The sequence below is a fragment of the Cygnus atratus genome, chromosome 1 (genome assembly GCF_013377495.2).
Source record: "Cygnus atratus isolate AKBS03 ecotype Queensland, Australia chromosome 1, CAtr_DNAZoo_HiC_assembly, whole genome shotgun sequence".
Lineage (NCBI taxonomy): Eukaryota > Metazoa > Chordata > Aves > Anseriformes > Anatidae > Cygnus > Cygnus atratus.
The window spans coordinates 72,451,859-72,468,770 of NC_066362.1; the positions used below are offsets into that span (position 1 = coordinate 72,451,859).

The 16,912-nt window shown below is 37.3% G+C and overlaps 1 protein-coding gene and 1 long non-coding RNA gene across 3 annotated transcripts in view; both read left to right on the forward strand.

Annotated features, from left to right (window-relative positions):
• The window catches only part of WNT7B (Wnt family member 7B), a 90,525-nt gene that overhangs the window by 56,070 nt on the left and 17,543 nt on the right, over window positions 1-16,912 (forward strand). The window lies entirely within an intron of this gene.
• Window positions 4,271-6,047, forward strand: LOC118250177 (uncharacterized). The gene is made up of 3 exons (XR_004779349.1): window positions 4,271-4,362; window positions 5,173-5,322; window positions 5,913-6,047. It is a non-coding gene; the product is annotated as an uncharacterized LOC118250177 (long non-coding RNA).

A 16,912-nucleotide genomic window follows, 5' to 3' on the forward strand; every position in this document is an offset into this window, starting at 1 on the left:
TTTCAATGGTCCAAAACTAAATGGACCACTTTTTTCTTAAATGGAATAGCTCCTTTTAAGTGTTGATATGGAAAATAACGTGGTTTTTTTTTTTTTTTTTTTTTTGGACATGGGCAGGTACTCGTGGTTTTTGGCATTCTGTGATTGTCCTAATAAATCTATAATTAGCTGTAGTGGCAAAGGATGCTGTTATGTGCAATGTGACCTTACAGGCAGAGTCTGTAACAACCTGTAACTCTAATCATATCATGCTCAGCACTGACCAGAACAAAATCCTCATTTTCTGTTGCTTTTAACTTTGATTTTAGCTGCTCAGGATAAAATTTTCCATGTTACTGGTCTGCCTTGGGATGAGTGAATCAGAGGTCCTATGGAAAAGATAGTATGCAAATTCTAGTTTATTATTTAATTAAATGTAGTACAACAATTTGGACACAACAGTGCTAAATTTGCACAGCAACATTAAGTATGTCATTTCCTTACTTCTAAGTGCCTTGCTTGGAACATTAATGTTCCTTTAATGTCATTTTTTTCATGTCATTCTGTAATAAAATGGCTGGCTACAAATGATCCTTAGTATGCTGACTGAATTAGTTCCAGCCTCCCAGCCCTATTGGTTAGTGACTTTCAACGTAATGCACACTTAAAAAGGAAGGTGAATAGTATTTAAAATTAAATAAAATCTGGTTCTGGACCTAGCCCAAAATCACAGAGGCCAAATTCTAGTCCTTTTACAGTCAGTAAAATTTTTGATTTTTCTTTCACCGAAGCCAGGATTTCACAGCCACTAAAAAGGCACTTGCCTTTTGGGTATGAGCAGAAGTTCAAATTGGAACTGAGTTTCATAGCAGGGACTCTGCTAAAGCCTAATTAGTTAAATGGAGATCAACTATGCGACATTTGATTTTTTAGGTACAGAAAAACTTTGGAAACTGACAGGTGCTGCTAAATCTTGCCACTGCAAGAAAAGTTCTTTATGTAAAACGAAAGGCAGTGCAGGACAGCAGCTAACCTGAACCTGTTGGTATCTGATCCTGTAATAACTTAGGCTTCTAATGACTTTGAAGATTCCCTGAGCTTTACTAGTGCGGTTAACTATGTTGTCAAAATCTCTTCCCTAGAATTACAGATGATAGGTTTGGTCATCTAGCTCAACCTCTACATCAAGTAGGACAGACTAAACATAACATTAGACTTCGGAGTTACATGTGTAGCAGCACCCCTCCCTTTTCTGCCCTGTTCCTTGGGATGCATTCTGTTTGGTAAACCAGTTGTTTCTAAATTGAAGAGCTTGAAATGCACAGAGAGGCATGTACAAACATTACAAAAAACACAGCATTTGTTGATCTGTACATTTTGGTTTGCAAGTGAATGTTACTGCATTCATGCTCAGATCGCTGATCCATGCAGTTTGCTGTCCTGCCTCTAGGCACGAGCAATTTCTTTTTCTAATGAAGTGGCTGGCATAGTCCAAAATATTACGACTGACAAATATCTTATTTTCTAATTGACAAAACTTCCTTCCTTAGTATCATGCATGACATTTTAGCATTGGATTAAATTACCCATGACTGTAGTTCATTTCTTACTGACTGTGGAGTACAATATTACTGTTAATGGTATGAGTTGAATTAAAATGAAAGCATGTAAGCAAGCAAGCAAGAAGATTGTATTATCTATTGTTCGAAGGTCTGAAAAAATGAATCTAGCCCAGTAGTACTAAGGTAGTTCTTCTCTCAGTCTTCAAATTGGCCAAGAACTTTGGTTTTGCTCTGTTTACCCAATATGTGCTTAACTTTAAGCACTATGTTTTAAGTCCTATTAAAGTAAAAAAGGGTTTAAAAGTGCTTCACTTTAAATGGTATGCAGAGTACAAAAGTCATAGTGAAAGCCAGCATGCAAATCAAGCTGGGGATGGGTCTTTCAGATAGATAAAAGCGTAATACTTTTTCAATTTTGATCTAATTTGGTTTTAGGATTTAAGTAATCCTAGGTGAAAACTTGCAGTCACAATTTTAATTTGTTACTCTGTCCACTACAGAGGCTCAACCTCAGATTTCTGGGACTGATAAAGAAAGATGATTCCTAAGACTTAACCAATGTTGGTGTAAGTGGGCTTGGATAGCTAAGGCATATTTAAGAAAACTGCTCTAACCCCAGAAAGTCAAATTGTGTGCTGGGAGAAGACATCTGTATCTCTAGATGTAAGCTCAACAGACATGGACTGACTTTGAAGAAAATAGTTAAAGACGAATTGCTGTAGACTGGAAAGCTCTGTTCAAGTTGCTAAAAAGAATGAAGTTTACTCATGGATCATTATTTATTTTTACTTGTTTACTGAATTCTTCATGACAACATGGAACCTGGTTTTCTGTCTGACTCAGCATCCACTCATCCTGTTCAGAAAAGATGTCCACACAATGTCCTATTGACAGGGTTAATGCAACCTTGCAGTTTCTGAGGGAAAATACATGAGAAGTAGCGGTGGTTTCTGTCTCTGTTGCTGAACTTAAGGGCTTCAGACAACAGAGGCAGAAAAATTGGGAGTCCCTTCCTCACTTCTTTCTTTTGGCCCAGTTTCATACCACATAGCTCCAGGCATTCGGTTGAGATGTCTAAGATACGAACCTAGCCAGCCCATGTTCCTTGTATGGAAAGGAATACAGAGAGAAGCACTTCCAGAGGGTGATTTGGATCTTAATTTGACTGCATGACTGTGTGGAGGTCTCTATTGACTATCCTGGGAGTTTAGACTCCCTAATTAGGTATCAAGACCCTTAATGTCCAATTTTGGTCTGTCTGTGAAATTTTTCCTCCTCTCCACATATGTTTCTCAGGGGAAAATGTGGTCTATAAAGTCATACCTGCTAGCCTGACATAGCAGAAATGAAAACATGACCTTCCTTTAAACTGTTGGCTATTCTTGGTACTCATTCACCATTAGTACCTGCAAAAGTCATCTTAGCTGATGGCTTTCAGGCAGACACTTGCAAAGAAAAAAAAAAAAAAAAAAGCTGTAACCACAGGCATATGCTCCACCACTGCTATTTGGAAATTTAAGAACAAGTGGGAGTCCAAAATTACCACCAGATGGTGCACCTATTTAGCAAGTGACAGAGACATGTTCCACAAGAAAGGGTAGCCACAGCCTCCAGCAACCCATCAAGTTGCTTCCCCTGCTGTTTATTCTCAGCTGTGATATGAACTGAATGTGTTTGAAACATGGACCTGCTGGTCATGCTATTCTGTTACATTTAATATGGAGTATGTTTTCAATCTCTGCAATGAAAGCCTTTCAACTACCTGGATAGGGGAATGAGGAAGTGGGAAAGTGTGTAGCAGATCTATAAATGTGTATAAAGGGAGAAGAAAAGAAAAAGAGATGGGCTGGGAACAGGAAAAATTGGTGATGGCGAATGGTGATGAGCAGGTTCCAAAATCAGAAATGGTGAGAACAAAGCATATCTGCACTACTGTTTTGTTAAGTGAGAATAATTCTGGATATTTTTGGTAAGTAACTGGGAGAAGGTTGAGGTCAGGGCATTTCTGAAGTATAGCCTCGATGCATAATTTAATATTTTGGAGAACTGCCAGTGCCAGTATCCCAGGTGAAAACATATGGGATAGTTTATTAACTACATAACAAAGGTGGTGAACTTTCCTAGACAGTAAAGTGTTTTTATTCTTTGACTACTGCTCATTCCTAAACATTCGCGGTACTCCATACTCAAAGATTAGCACCAGTTAATATACATATATTTTCTGCCATAATTTTCACAACACAAGACCATGCAAGTCTTCAACTTGATTTGCTCTAAATCAATACACTATAAATGTGTAGGAGATAAGTAGGTCTTTCTTCCCCTCATACTTTCCTTCTTGCATGAAGTAGTATGTAGGTTACTGGCAATCCTCTTTCAAGAACATTAGAAAATTAATCTAAAAGAAAACATTGTGAGTCTTGTTTTGGTATGCTTTAAAAGATGCTATAAATAGAATTTAATATATTGCTAGAGAATGATTAATTAGAAAAGTTGTTCTTTTGATTACAATTTGACCAGTACAGAAATGTCTGATCAGAAAATTTCCTCTGAGCAAAGAATGAAAACATTTAAATATTCTTCTACCTGAACAGAACTCATTCTGAACGGATAAAATATTTTTTCATTCTCTTTGTCCAAGCTGAGAGGAAGGCATCTTCTAAAGAAGCTCAATAAAATTTCCTTCCTATCATTTTTCACATATCCTGTGGCTCCTAGTCCAATGTGAGAACTATCATTATATGGTTTAAAGCATGGACCAGGAGATAATGGACTTGGATGCTGTTCCCAGCTGTGCCATACACTTTTCTTGTGACCGAGGGTAAGTCACTTCATACCTCGCTCTCTGAAGACTAAAGATGATTAATTTCAGTGGGGAGTTGAAAGGCTTAATTAATGTGGACTAACCTCACTGGGACTTAAACTTTTGTGAAGTACCCTGGGATCCTCAACCAGAAATGGTCACTTTTAAAGACTTCTTATCCAAACAGGAAGCAAAGCACAGATGTGTCATGAAGGGATTTGTTCTTACAGAACATGGGTCCAGGCCTAAAACAAAGGCCATACTGAAAATCCTGACAGGCCTGGTAAGATTATTTAGTTTGCATAAGAAGGAAGTATGGAAGCTTTGATTAGTTGTCTGCAAGCAGTCTAAATTCCAATTTCTCAAAGATAAAATACTGTCCAGTACTTATATGTAACATTACAGAGAAAGAAAATAAAGCCCACGGGAACAGTAACTGCTGGTTACTTACTGTATGCTCACTGTACATGTGCTGTGATTCTTTGAGTAAATCTTCCTGTCCAAGGGCCTCTTTTTATAGCTATTGGTGCACAGTGACATCCTGACACCAGCAATGGGGCTTGAGCACATTTTCCCCTCCCTCCCTTTCTTGTTCTCCTCATTGTCCCCCTTTTTCTTTAACTTCAGCAGTTTGGCAATGCTGAAACTGAGTTCCCTTCTTCTGTTTGCTTTTCCCTTGTCCATTGATCAACCATGTTGGTTTATTTCAGACACTGTAGTTTTAAGTACAATATAAACAGAAGTTCTTAGCAGGAGAGTTAGCTGGGATTTCCCTGTCCTCTTACACAACTAAAGTTTCTGCAGCACTGCTCTCTTGTTTGTTTTCAGGGATTAGTGGCAATATTCCACATACTACTGTCAAAATGAGGCACAAGTTTGTTCAAAGAAGGCAAAACATTGATTTTTAAAGAACCCTAGACTACAGTGCAACTAAGGATGACCATGGAAAGCTTGAAAGGCAGCGGTCTACCCTCCAATGTGAGTGATAGTAAGACTGATGATGGGTTTTTACACAGCACAAATTATTTCCATGAATATTGTGTCCTGCTCAAAGTTAAATTAAAAGTGTCTGCTCTGAATATCTCATATAGCAGCGTGTGTGCTGTCATTTTGTGTTAGCCAGAGGAACATTACATCATGTGATAGGCAAAAACATGACATGGTACAATACAGATTAACGCAAGACTTTTCACGTGAAACATTTGTTTTGTTTTGGTTTTCAGACATTTGCCTTTCAAACTGGTCTGTTTTAATTACAGCTCAACCTGAACCACAAAAAACATAGATTTGAACTTTCCCAGAGTTCAGTGGTGTTCAGATCTGGCTTTTGGTTTGGCCCATCACAGAGATACGGGTCAACTTCAAAGTTCAGATCTGCAAACAAGTTTCTACAAAGCATGGGACTATGAAGATTATTTAATGTGACCAATATCTTGTTTTAATGGTAGATTTGCAGTATAGACAGTTGCTAGTGTTTTTTTTTTTTTTTTAATATTTTTTTATAGTGTCTGGAAGACTGATATTAATACCAATCTATTTAAATACTCTTGTATTCATACTCCTGGAAGGGAGTCATGTCTCCTTTCTAGGTCGCAAAGCCTAGATCCTGTACTGAAGCTGGAGTACTTTAAAAACCTACAGATTTTGCTTCTGATCTCTGTTTAAACTCATCCTTCAGTTCTGGGATATCACATCTAAAAACAATGGGTAAGAAATTTGTGGGTAAGAAATTTGATCTTTTTATCCTCATAGCATTCCAAATTTTCAGCTGAAAGGGCAGTTAACTCACAGGGCAGGCATCTACCCATTTGCCAAATCCTTCTGTGCAACTTCTTGCAGGTATGGACCAGCATCTTAAAGTGAACTTGTGCAGTATTTGGCAAAACATGGGCTTAGCTCCCTGATCTTAGCACAACACAAATAATAAATAAGTTACTAATCTAATAGATAAGATAGCCTGACCGGTAGCCAGACAGGTTCAGATTAAACAGTAATTAAGTATCTTTCATGAGGTCTAAGAAGATTAGAGTAATTGCTCCTTATTTTTATGAATCTTGTCACTTCCTAACTCCTGTCAGGACCAGAAACTCCAGAGCTGAAAAAAAGACTGCTCTTGTGATGCTTCCATACTCATTTTGCAAACCAGAGAGGTTTGGACAAGCATCTAAACTCTGTGTATTTATCCAAAACCCTCTGAGCTCTTTAGTCTTTTAAATCTCTTTCATATGTGTGATTTGTGCTGCGTCTCATTCACTGATGTTACAAACGAGTAGCAGGCAAAGACTCTGTAAATAGGAAGGAGGGCAGACATCATCACTTGAATCTTAGCTCTCCTCTCAGAAAGATTGTCAGGCAAGCCAAATCAACCAGAAATGTGAATTCAGCCACACAGGCATTGTAAAGCATTTGGAAGATCTTTAAGTAAATTTGAAAGCAACTCTCAGTTCAGCCCTTTTCATCAGAACTTTCTCATTTTCCTTCCACAAAATCTGAGCTCTGGCAGGGAGCAGCAGTAATTTCTGGGGTTGCTGCCCAGCTATTTGCCCTACACCTGGAAGATGTGAACTCTACAGCAGAATTAGCAGAGCAAAAGGCAGGCTTATTCTGATGATCTGCAAACCCAGACTCTCCTCTGCTGCCTCCCAGGAAGAGCTGGTTTGGGATGGACTGTAAGCTAAATCCAATGAAGCATGGTTCTTCTGCTACCATGGGTGATATCAGCACAGTGGTAACATCCTAAACAGTCATGTTGAGACTCACTGCATCTCATCTGTGAAACCTTGCCTTGCCAAGAATGCACCAGAGAAACACTATAAAGACTGAAAGACTGAGATGAGTGTTGAGTCACCAGTGATAGGGTTCATGGTAGAGGTTTGCCTGTGAAATCTAGACATTGAGTTGGTCCTCTAGGTTGTCCTGTCAGGCGTCAGAAACCGTGCCAGGAATTTAAGTAAACAACAGAACAAGCAACATGCAGAATTATCTTCCAGAAAACTGACGGAACTTCCCTGCAAACACAAGAGCCTCTCTTATGTTATGTTCCTGCGGGTGCATTTATAAAAAAAGGCAATATTCCAGTACATTATTTGATATGAATTATTTTTCTTTCTTTATCAAGCATAAGAAATGGTCTTTTGTTTATGTCTACCCAGTTCTTTGAGGAGTATCTTGAAAATACCATTCTTTGAAGAATATCTAGAAGACCAGAGTCTATGATGTCTGGACAAGATGACAGCATAACAATTTGTGTGCCTGGGAAGATCTATCCCAGGCATATAGGAAGAGTTTATCCATGACCAGCAGTCTAAAATGCTTCTTGGAGTTCCTGGAGGGGCTATCACCCTTTTTGAGGATGGGCAGTACTTACACCACCTTCATTGTTATTACCACAAAAAAGTGTGCAGATATCATTATTTCATAGGTATATGACATAGTACTCCTACATTGCTACTGCACTGAAAGCTACAATATTACAGGTGGCTATGCCATTTTATGATATTTCTGTAATTTATACTGGAAATCTGAGAAATACTTTATATAAATATTTATTTATTAGATCCTGGCTAGACAAAGTATATGCCTTGTCTATGCTCTTCAGTTTAATAAAGGATACTGCCACTCTTCATAAACCTTACTTTATAAATGTCATGTCTAGGTAGAATTAATACTTTATTTCATATAAGAACATTCTAATTCCATACTTGATATAATGAAGTTTAATGATACTCTGAAAAACTAGAAAAATACACTAGAAGAATTTATATTGTGTTCAGTTTTATTGTTATTTATATATTAGTTTATATATAGAATAGTATATATATACACTGTATATATAGTTTTATTGTTTAATTTATATTGTGTATCCTAATCAGTGATACTAGCAAAGTCATCTTCTAGCTTTTAATCTAATTAAATCTTTCTTTCCCCAATTAGAATACAGAACAAGATAATGGGCTGAAAGTAGGATATTATAAGGATAGGATCCCCTTTACCAAAATCACCATATACGCTCAGAAATTACACTTAGATGCCCACTGCCAGCGTAGATTGAAAAGCTTTCTGTCCAGGGAAATGTGGCTTACCTCTCTGACAGGATGAGTTTAGACTCTGTCCCTTTCTTTTTTCTACACACAGTTTTGGGGGTTCTCCATCCAGCTTGATCACTTCTGGAAGTCTTACTTTGTGGCATCTAACTCTCTCAATACTTGATAAGGCTCAATTCCTATCCTTACCACACAGAAAATACTAGGAGGCAGAACATCTAAGAGACAAGCTTTAGAGCCTACTTCCTGTCAGAGATTTATCTCTAGGTGTCTAGCTTTTGTCCTGCAGATGTGATTAATTTTGTATACACTGGCATTAATTTTGTAAACACTGTCATCTAATCTGAAAACAGTATCTCATCCCTGCAAAAATAAAGGTCTATTCTGACACATATAAGACACCAGCTTAAACTTGCAGGTATCTTACTTCTTACTGGTAGTGAAGAAATATCATCAACTGCAAATGGGGACATAAAAACATTTAGGATCTCTGAAACAGAAGCAAATGTAACCTCAGCAAAATCTCAGGTAAAACACTTAAATTAGTTTTTTGTTTGTTTGTTTGTTTGTTTTTTTCCAAGTGAAAATTAAAGGAAAGGTATGTGTCTAACTCTCTGCAGGTATGGCATGTGAGGAGGTGTGAGTACAGGGTGTTAGGAGCAGGCTCTGCTGTGTACTTCTTCTACATCACAGGTAGGCATGGTGATGCTAAGCATTGCTGTGTCCAAGTCCCCCTTAGGGTTCTGGCAGTATATGGACTGGTTCAATACCATGCTGGAACAATATGTAGAGGTGCAGAGCAGAGAAGCCTCAGTCCAAGGGAACACTTCTGCAATCATGTTGTCTCCTGCTACACTATGCATTTGCATGGACATCCTCCCTGCAAATGGTTGAATTTGTGTTGGATGAGAAGTCCACAGCTGCCTTCCTCCATGGACTCCCCACAAAGAGAATTCAACAGGAGGACAGCTCATTTTCTTGCAAGTCCTTCTGCCATGTGGATAAATGCCTTAATATCCTCATGTCCCTGTGAAACAGAGGTATATAGTATCTGTTGTCCTCTCCAGTTGAAAGTCACATTTCATTTTAAGTCACAATCTACCTCTTGCATAAACAGATTTTGTCTAACATGAATTTCAGCTGGGCATCATATGGTATATCTGTAATTCAATAATTATGGCAAAATGGTACCTGCCCACTAATAGACTCTGCACAATACATTGAGGTAACATCCATGATTTAACTAAAACGTCTCAAGAAATTCTGAAGTGAGAGCTAAAATTTCATCTGTAATGTACACAGATACTCACACCCACAGATACACACCCACAGACACTCTGGCATTCCCAGGTATAGGAGCTTAGTGTTGACTTCTACTTATAATTTAGCGAACCCTTTAAAAGGTGTTATTATTTAACATGTTTCTACAGCAAAGCACAGGTGTGCACAGTGATTTACAAGAGAATACGGACATGACCACTGCCCTCAGGGATTTGTTATGTACCTTTGAAGTGACAGAATATAATATAGGAAAAGATGACTTCATGCAAAAGATAGTGCAGATTTATTTTTGAAGAAATGTTCTTCAACATTTATAAGTCAGGCCACTGAAGTGATTTAAACAAGTTAATTCAAATACTAACCCAGCACAGAGTCCACTGAGAAGGTCTGATTCTGCAAAGTGATAATTTCTTAATGTTCATGGGCATGGCAGTGGGGATCACAGGGTATTTGTGAAATTGGGTCCATAGCAAAGTCAAATAAAACCACAGAATCACAGAATAATTTAGGCTGTAAGGATCCTATATTGGCAGCCATGTAGAACATCTATTCTAAACTGTTTCATTCATTATGAGCTCAAGTCTATTAAATCCACACACATGAAAATCTGAGTGACTGAAATGGTTTGGTAGCAACCTACTCAGCTGTTGTATACTAATAAATTGGAGCATAAGTTAACTTCAAAATAAATCTCCTTTAAAAATGTGGTAGTACTGTCCTCCATTTCTCTGACTGGTTCAGAGTGGATTTTTTTTTTTCTGTTTTGTTTGTTTGATTGTTTGTTTTGTTTTGTTTTTAATGTAATTAAATTAAATTAATGATTATTTTTATGACTATGGAAAGCATGTTTTCTATTTCTTAAATTGAAGCAGGCAACATAGCACCACACAGATCTCTCAGAAACCTTTAACAGGCCATATTGTGGCGCAAAAGCACGATCAAGAGCAAACCAAAAAAAAAAAAATGCCCACATATAGCTGTAGTGTCCCTTCCCTTTTTCTTAATTACCATTTTTATTTCTCCCTGTGAAATGTTTTTCAAAAAAAGGGAGCATAATGCATAGGCAAACCCTATGCATAAGAACTGTTATCATGAATAGATTGACATGATTCAATTTTTATAGCAACACCTGGTTTCTCATACTCCCATCTCCTTCAAGGACATTAGCATAGTTTAGGACCCAGTTTCTATGAGCGGTCTTCAGGAGTCCATGCTTTAAGACAGTGGGTGCAAACAACTTAAAAATAAAAAACAGTATGCTTCAAGATGCCTCCAGCTGAGCTTTTACATATTACAATATATTAAACCACTAGTCATCACTGAGAAGCAAAAACACCAAACATTCAGCAGGGAGTCATTAAGTCCCACAATGAAACTTCAGTAGGTCCAGAACAGATCACAGGCAGGAGATGATCCCTCTGCTCCAGCTATTGCTTCCCACATACTACTTTGACAGTATTAGCAGTAGCATTGTGAAAACACAGCCGGCTGTGACACTGCACAGGCTTTTCTCAATGGTACGGTGTATGTGGGAACTACCCCCTCATGCTTTGTGCACTATGTATTTTTCAAGCAATGGTCTTGTACATTCTTTCAAGGAGCGCTTAACACCATGTTTTGATTAAAACTTGACAAAAACAAGCAGTAGTGCTTTTGAATCCAAACTTGATTTCCCCACTTTCTCTAAGAACGAGATACAGATTGCTTCTTAGAGCTGAGTTAGTAAGAAATACTTGCTGTAACAAGTATAGCTTTACAAGGGAGAGCTTAAAAAAAATCCTGTTTCCCTAGGTACTTTTAAACATCACTAACATAAACGTCAGAGCAAGCTTACTGAATTCACAGGAGCTGTCCCAGAAAACTCGAAATGATATGCCACCAAAAGACAGTCAAATACAAAATAGAATTACGCTCAATTTAGAATGGAAATGCTGACTATTGTTTATAGCTGTCAGGAGTTAACTGAATATGTTTAGGGGGCAAATTAAGAAAAAAAATTCTGTAAAATGTCGGAAGCCTCATTACAGAGACCACTGTGGAAAGTACCACCAAGCCTTTAGAAAATAACTGTGAAATTGGAAAAATGTTTGAAAAAATATGAAAAGCGGAGGCATGTTATATACATATATATATATTTTAATAGACATGCTTCCAAAACTATATAAATAGTGAGAGCAAGGAGTTACAAAAAGCAAGTGTGAAATAAATCTGGCTCATGTGCAGCCCATTCTAAAAGAAAATCTGACAAACCCACATGAGCAACAGAAAACAATCCAGTTAACAGAGTGATTTTAGACTGATGGCCAAAATTCTGGCACTTCCACCCATAAAAACTTAGTGGGATTCTAGAGATGAAAATTACTGAATAACAGAAGAATCTGTAAACAAAACATTATGTCACAGCACTGCACAATCTCAGCTTTGAATATGCACCATTCATTCTCTGTCCCATCCAAGTGTAATTGAAAATAGACATTATGAGCAGTCTACAAAGAAGCTGCTGAAATAATCTGCAACTCCTGCTTTACTTCTAGTCTATCTAAACAGGCCTATCTGGATGAAACATTATTAAAAAAAAAAAAAAAAGACAATTTTAATTAGATTGTAGTAGAAAATAAAGATTTTAGGCAGGAAATGGGAAAAAAATACCACAAAGAGAACATTATCCAATATGACCATCAAAAGACTCCATCAGATTTGATCAGAAAGCCCTGCCAGAGTAGCAGATATTCAGTCTGCATCAGGTTCCTCATTCAGGAGGACTTCTGAGTGCAGGTGTTGCAAGATGAACCTCATGACCATGGGTGACTCTTTCTGGTGTTGGTTTTTGTTGTTGTTTTAGTTTGGTTTTTTTGTTTGTTTGTTTGTTTTTGACAACACACTACACAGTAATGATTCAGTCAGTACTTTGTCAGTGAGTGGAAGATGTATAAAAAAGCTGGTCCACTACTACCATGGCGAGTGTAAACCAAGGATAATGTCAAGAAGGTCAAGAACTTCTTGCATCGGCCTTCACTAAGAGAGTGAGTGGTGAGCAGATGGTTATAGAACTAACATCATCTACAGAGGAATATCATCTCATCATTAGCTTGGGAGAAGCATCTCTCCAGGTTGTGTGCATTCTAGTTAGCTGTCCCTCATATCAGAACATTTAATGAAGCCATTTTAGAGCCATTAGTCCTGGCAGCCATTAGAGCTGAAAACTTGTGGAGAACTCTCATTAAGAAAAATTGAAAAGACAAATGTATTGCCTTTGTCTAAAAGAAACAGCAGAAGAATTATAGGACCAATCATCCTAACTTCAGTAAATTAAAAAAATAATGGGAACAAACACTCATTTGAGCTCATAATTGAAAACACAGAGATGAGTAACAATAACAGTCAACAAAGGTCTGTTAAGAACAAATCATGTTAAATCAATCTAATTTCCTTATTTTGCCACCAAAGGCCTCAGAGGCAGAGAAGAACAATTTCATACCATTTATTTAGGATTTAAATGAAGCTTTTAACACTGCTTTATATGACATTCTCATGAGAAAACTAAGGAAACTCTAACCAAATGGGTGTATACTGTCAAGAAATTTATTTGGAGGATAGTTATCAAAATGGAAGGATGTAATAACCAACTTGACTTTGTGATCTATGCTGATTCTGGTACTGGTTAATCTTACACTCTTGATTTGACTGAAGGCATAAACTGAGCTCATTGAATTTACAAATGAAGTCAGGCTGGGGAGGACTGCAATGAAATTGGAGGAAGTTTCAGTCAAAATTGAAAATGATCATGGAAAAATTGACTGGAAAGGAAGAAAAAAGAACAAAAAAAAAAAGAAAGAAAATGGAGGTAAATCAGAAAGACAAAGACCTGTATGTGGTAATAATCAGCCCCACAAATGAAAGATGGGAAACATCTGTTGTGATAGCAGCAGCATAGAAGAAGACCACAAACTGGTTAAGAGTCAAAAACGTCCTGCTGCTTTGAAAACATCATAATGGCATGAGTAAACAGGAGTGTAGCATGCAAGACATGTGAAGTGCTACTTCTGCTCTAACCCCAAGTGAGCAAGGCCTTAGCTGGAGCAGCCTGTCCCATCTCTGGCATGGAACTGCAAGGCACAGGACAGCTAGTTGGAAGAGCCCAGGGAGAGCAACAGGAATGGTCAGAGCCCATGAAACTGCTCTACAAGGACTGACAGACCACATCTAGAAAGGGGGTGGAAGCCTTTAAATGTTTAAAGGCTGCTGCTAGAAGAAGGGAACAATCAGGTTCTTAGTATCTGTACAGTAAGAAGTAGTAGGTTTGTATTCAGAAAGACATTTTCAGGTAAATACTAGTAAAACATATATAACAACGTGGGTCCTGAAGCAATGGAATAGACTGTGGAATCTCCAACATGAAGAACTTTAAGAAAGAATATATAAAACTGTTTTGAAGGACACCTGCATTATTAGCCTACGTTAGGGTCAAGGGACGGACTAGAAACCCCCCTGAGGATCCTGCCAGCCCTACTTTCTTATAGCTTTTCTTCTACTTGTACAATCTGATTTCAGTGCTCTCTCACATGCCTCACTGTAAATTAGTAGTAAATTATAGTAAATTAGAAGGTTAGAGAAATTATTCCAACCCCTGCTTTTAGATTATAAATCAAGAAGTACAAAATTACTTAACTGAAAATGCAAATAGAGAAAGGATCTGCTCCAGACAGTGAGAAAACTCTCACTGACTTGTATTACCCTTGGATTGAACCCAAGGAGAAGAGCCTGTACTGTTTTCTTTGAGAACTGCTAATGAGTGTGTTGAATAAAATACAAAATTACAAAGGAACTAAACTTGTCTGCAAAAGACTTCAGCCAGCCCTACTTGGGGGGCTATTATCTGAGTTTCAGTTTACTCATCTAGATGTATCTCTTTTGTCCATAAAAAATGACTTAATGTGTCCTCAGCTTTCATTTGCAAAAGACTCGTCAAAAATAAGAAGTTTGGCAAAAATAATCTAACTTCTGCTATAGTTCATTTTTCTTACCACCAACCTTTATTGAATTGTGCCATATAATTCAAGATCCACTGTCTACAGATTGTAAGCATATAAGGGATTTATTTTGTTTAATAGCAGTGTGTACATTTTTTCTATCATTGTTAATCCAAGATTTAGCAAAATACTGGTTAAACAGTGTATATTCCATAGTGTACTCTTTCAATTTAAATTAGAGTTCTACTAGCTGACATTTTATGACACTCTTATTCATTTAACTGCTGAGAAAATACATTTCTAAATGATGTGTGGAATAATAATATTCTCATCTAGTTACTCTGAAAAACAGATGCCTTACTAATAACTATGAAACAGTCAAATCTGTAACCCTGCGTTCACAGATGAATGATCAAAATATATATTTAGCATGCACGATTCTCAGCTGATTGTGGTTACATGCTGAAAATATGCTGCTGAATATATGCATATTAGAATGCAGTTAACTACAGCAGTTATGAAACTTGTAATAATTTCCACATCAGACCATACTAAGTTGAGTGCAGTTAGCAGTCTAAAAGTCAGTCAGAGATGACATCTAAATTAGGGCTAAAGTATAGGCTGTTCCAAGATTCCAACAACAGATAAATAGACTCCTCTCACCCTTTCTGCCAGAAATTGCTCACTGTAGGAAGCAATGATCCAATATCTGACTTTCTGAGCAGAAAATGTCTACATTACTGGGTAGTAGGCCACTTTTAAAATACAACCCACCGTGAGAAAACAAGTGAACTCAAGCAAATGGCAGCAACTCAGACTGGCAGACCACAGGCAAGACTTCTCTCATGGCCTAGCAGATTGCAAGTAGTGACTCTCAGCACCTTTACCAAAGACAATAGGCTACATTTCAGTCAGTACTGACTGCCATCTTCTATTGGAGTTACTAGATCAGACAATTTCTGTGTACAATTCTATGTTTGGGGAATTAAATCAGAACTGTCTTCTTTGACGTGAAAGCAGGCATTTCTAATATGGAAATGTAGGGATCCAAGGTCTGCAATAAAAGCCAAAACAGTGTCTTTTCCACTAAAATCAAATCTTGACAGAATTATTCTCGTCTACATAAAAGAAAACTTTGAAAAGTTAAACAAGAAATTTTTGTTCTGAGACACAGGTAGTATGCACTTATACTGCCAAATAACTAGGTGACCAAGATATTCACAGAAAAACAAAACAAAACAAAACAAACAAAAAATTCTAGCTTCCAAGTTGAGTCATATCCCAAATCTTCTGATATTTGTTTTTCCTTTTAATGAACATTTTTGGAAAGATTTGTCTCTTTCTTTCATTGCAGAATAAGAATATTTTCGAAATCTCAAAAAAATGCATGAAATGAGATTATTGTTCTTCATGCAGGTATCACAGCAATCATTACTTAAATTGTTTTAGCTGCCTAACAAGGACTTGCTTAGGGCTGACTCAAGTGATGACATGCTAATGGAAAGCTTTGTGTACAGCAGACATGTTATTCAAGCACAGTTTCCTATCCCTCCTCCATCAGCATTTCCTGATAGACTCTCTTGATCCTAGGACTTTAGAGAACTGTTGAGGTAATGCTTACCCTGAAGGTCAAAGAAAGCTTGGGAACATTCTTTAGATAAAAACTAAACTAAACTAAACTAAACTAAACTAAACTAAAATGCAAAAAATAAAAATAAATTGGCAGGACACCTTAACTTGCAATCTGATTTTCAAGCCACCTATTATTTCTGATCCCTTCTTATTTTAGAGCTGCATTGAAACAGAAGAATAACATCTTCAGAGGGTCAATGTGATTTCCATTAAGAATTACTCCATGACTTGAGATAATTCCTTTACTGGTATAACTGTCAAGTGGGTGAAAGAAAGATATTTTCCTCTGTTCCCAAATGTAACCAGGGGTATAATGGGAACAAAGAGGAGAAAAAGGAATATAAAGCCAGAATATTCTTTAGTTTTACAAAACTGATTAAGGGAAGTGATGTGTGAAAACTCATGAGCAAGGCATAGACAGTGCCATTACAAAATGTCACTTTCTACTCTGGATACAGGTGGAATACATTGAATTGAAAAAATAAAACATCAGCAACCTCTTTCTAGCTAATCTTCTGATAAATCTACTGAACTGTAGCTCACAGCTGTGGTATTCCCTGACAGGAATATGTTTCTGCTTGTTTACGAGCTTTTCTACACGTGTTTATTCTAGAGGAAGGAAAACTTATCTCTATATGTCAT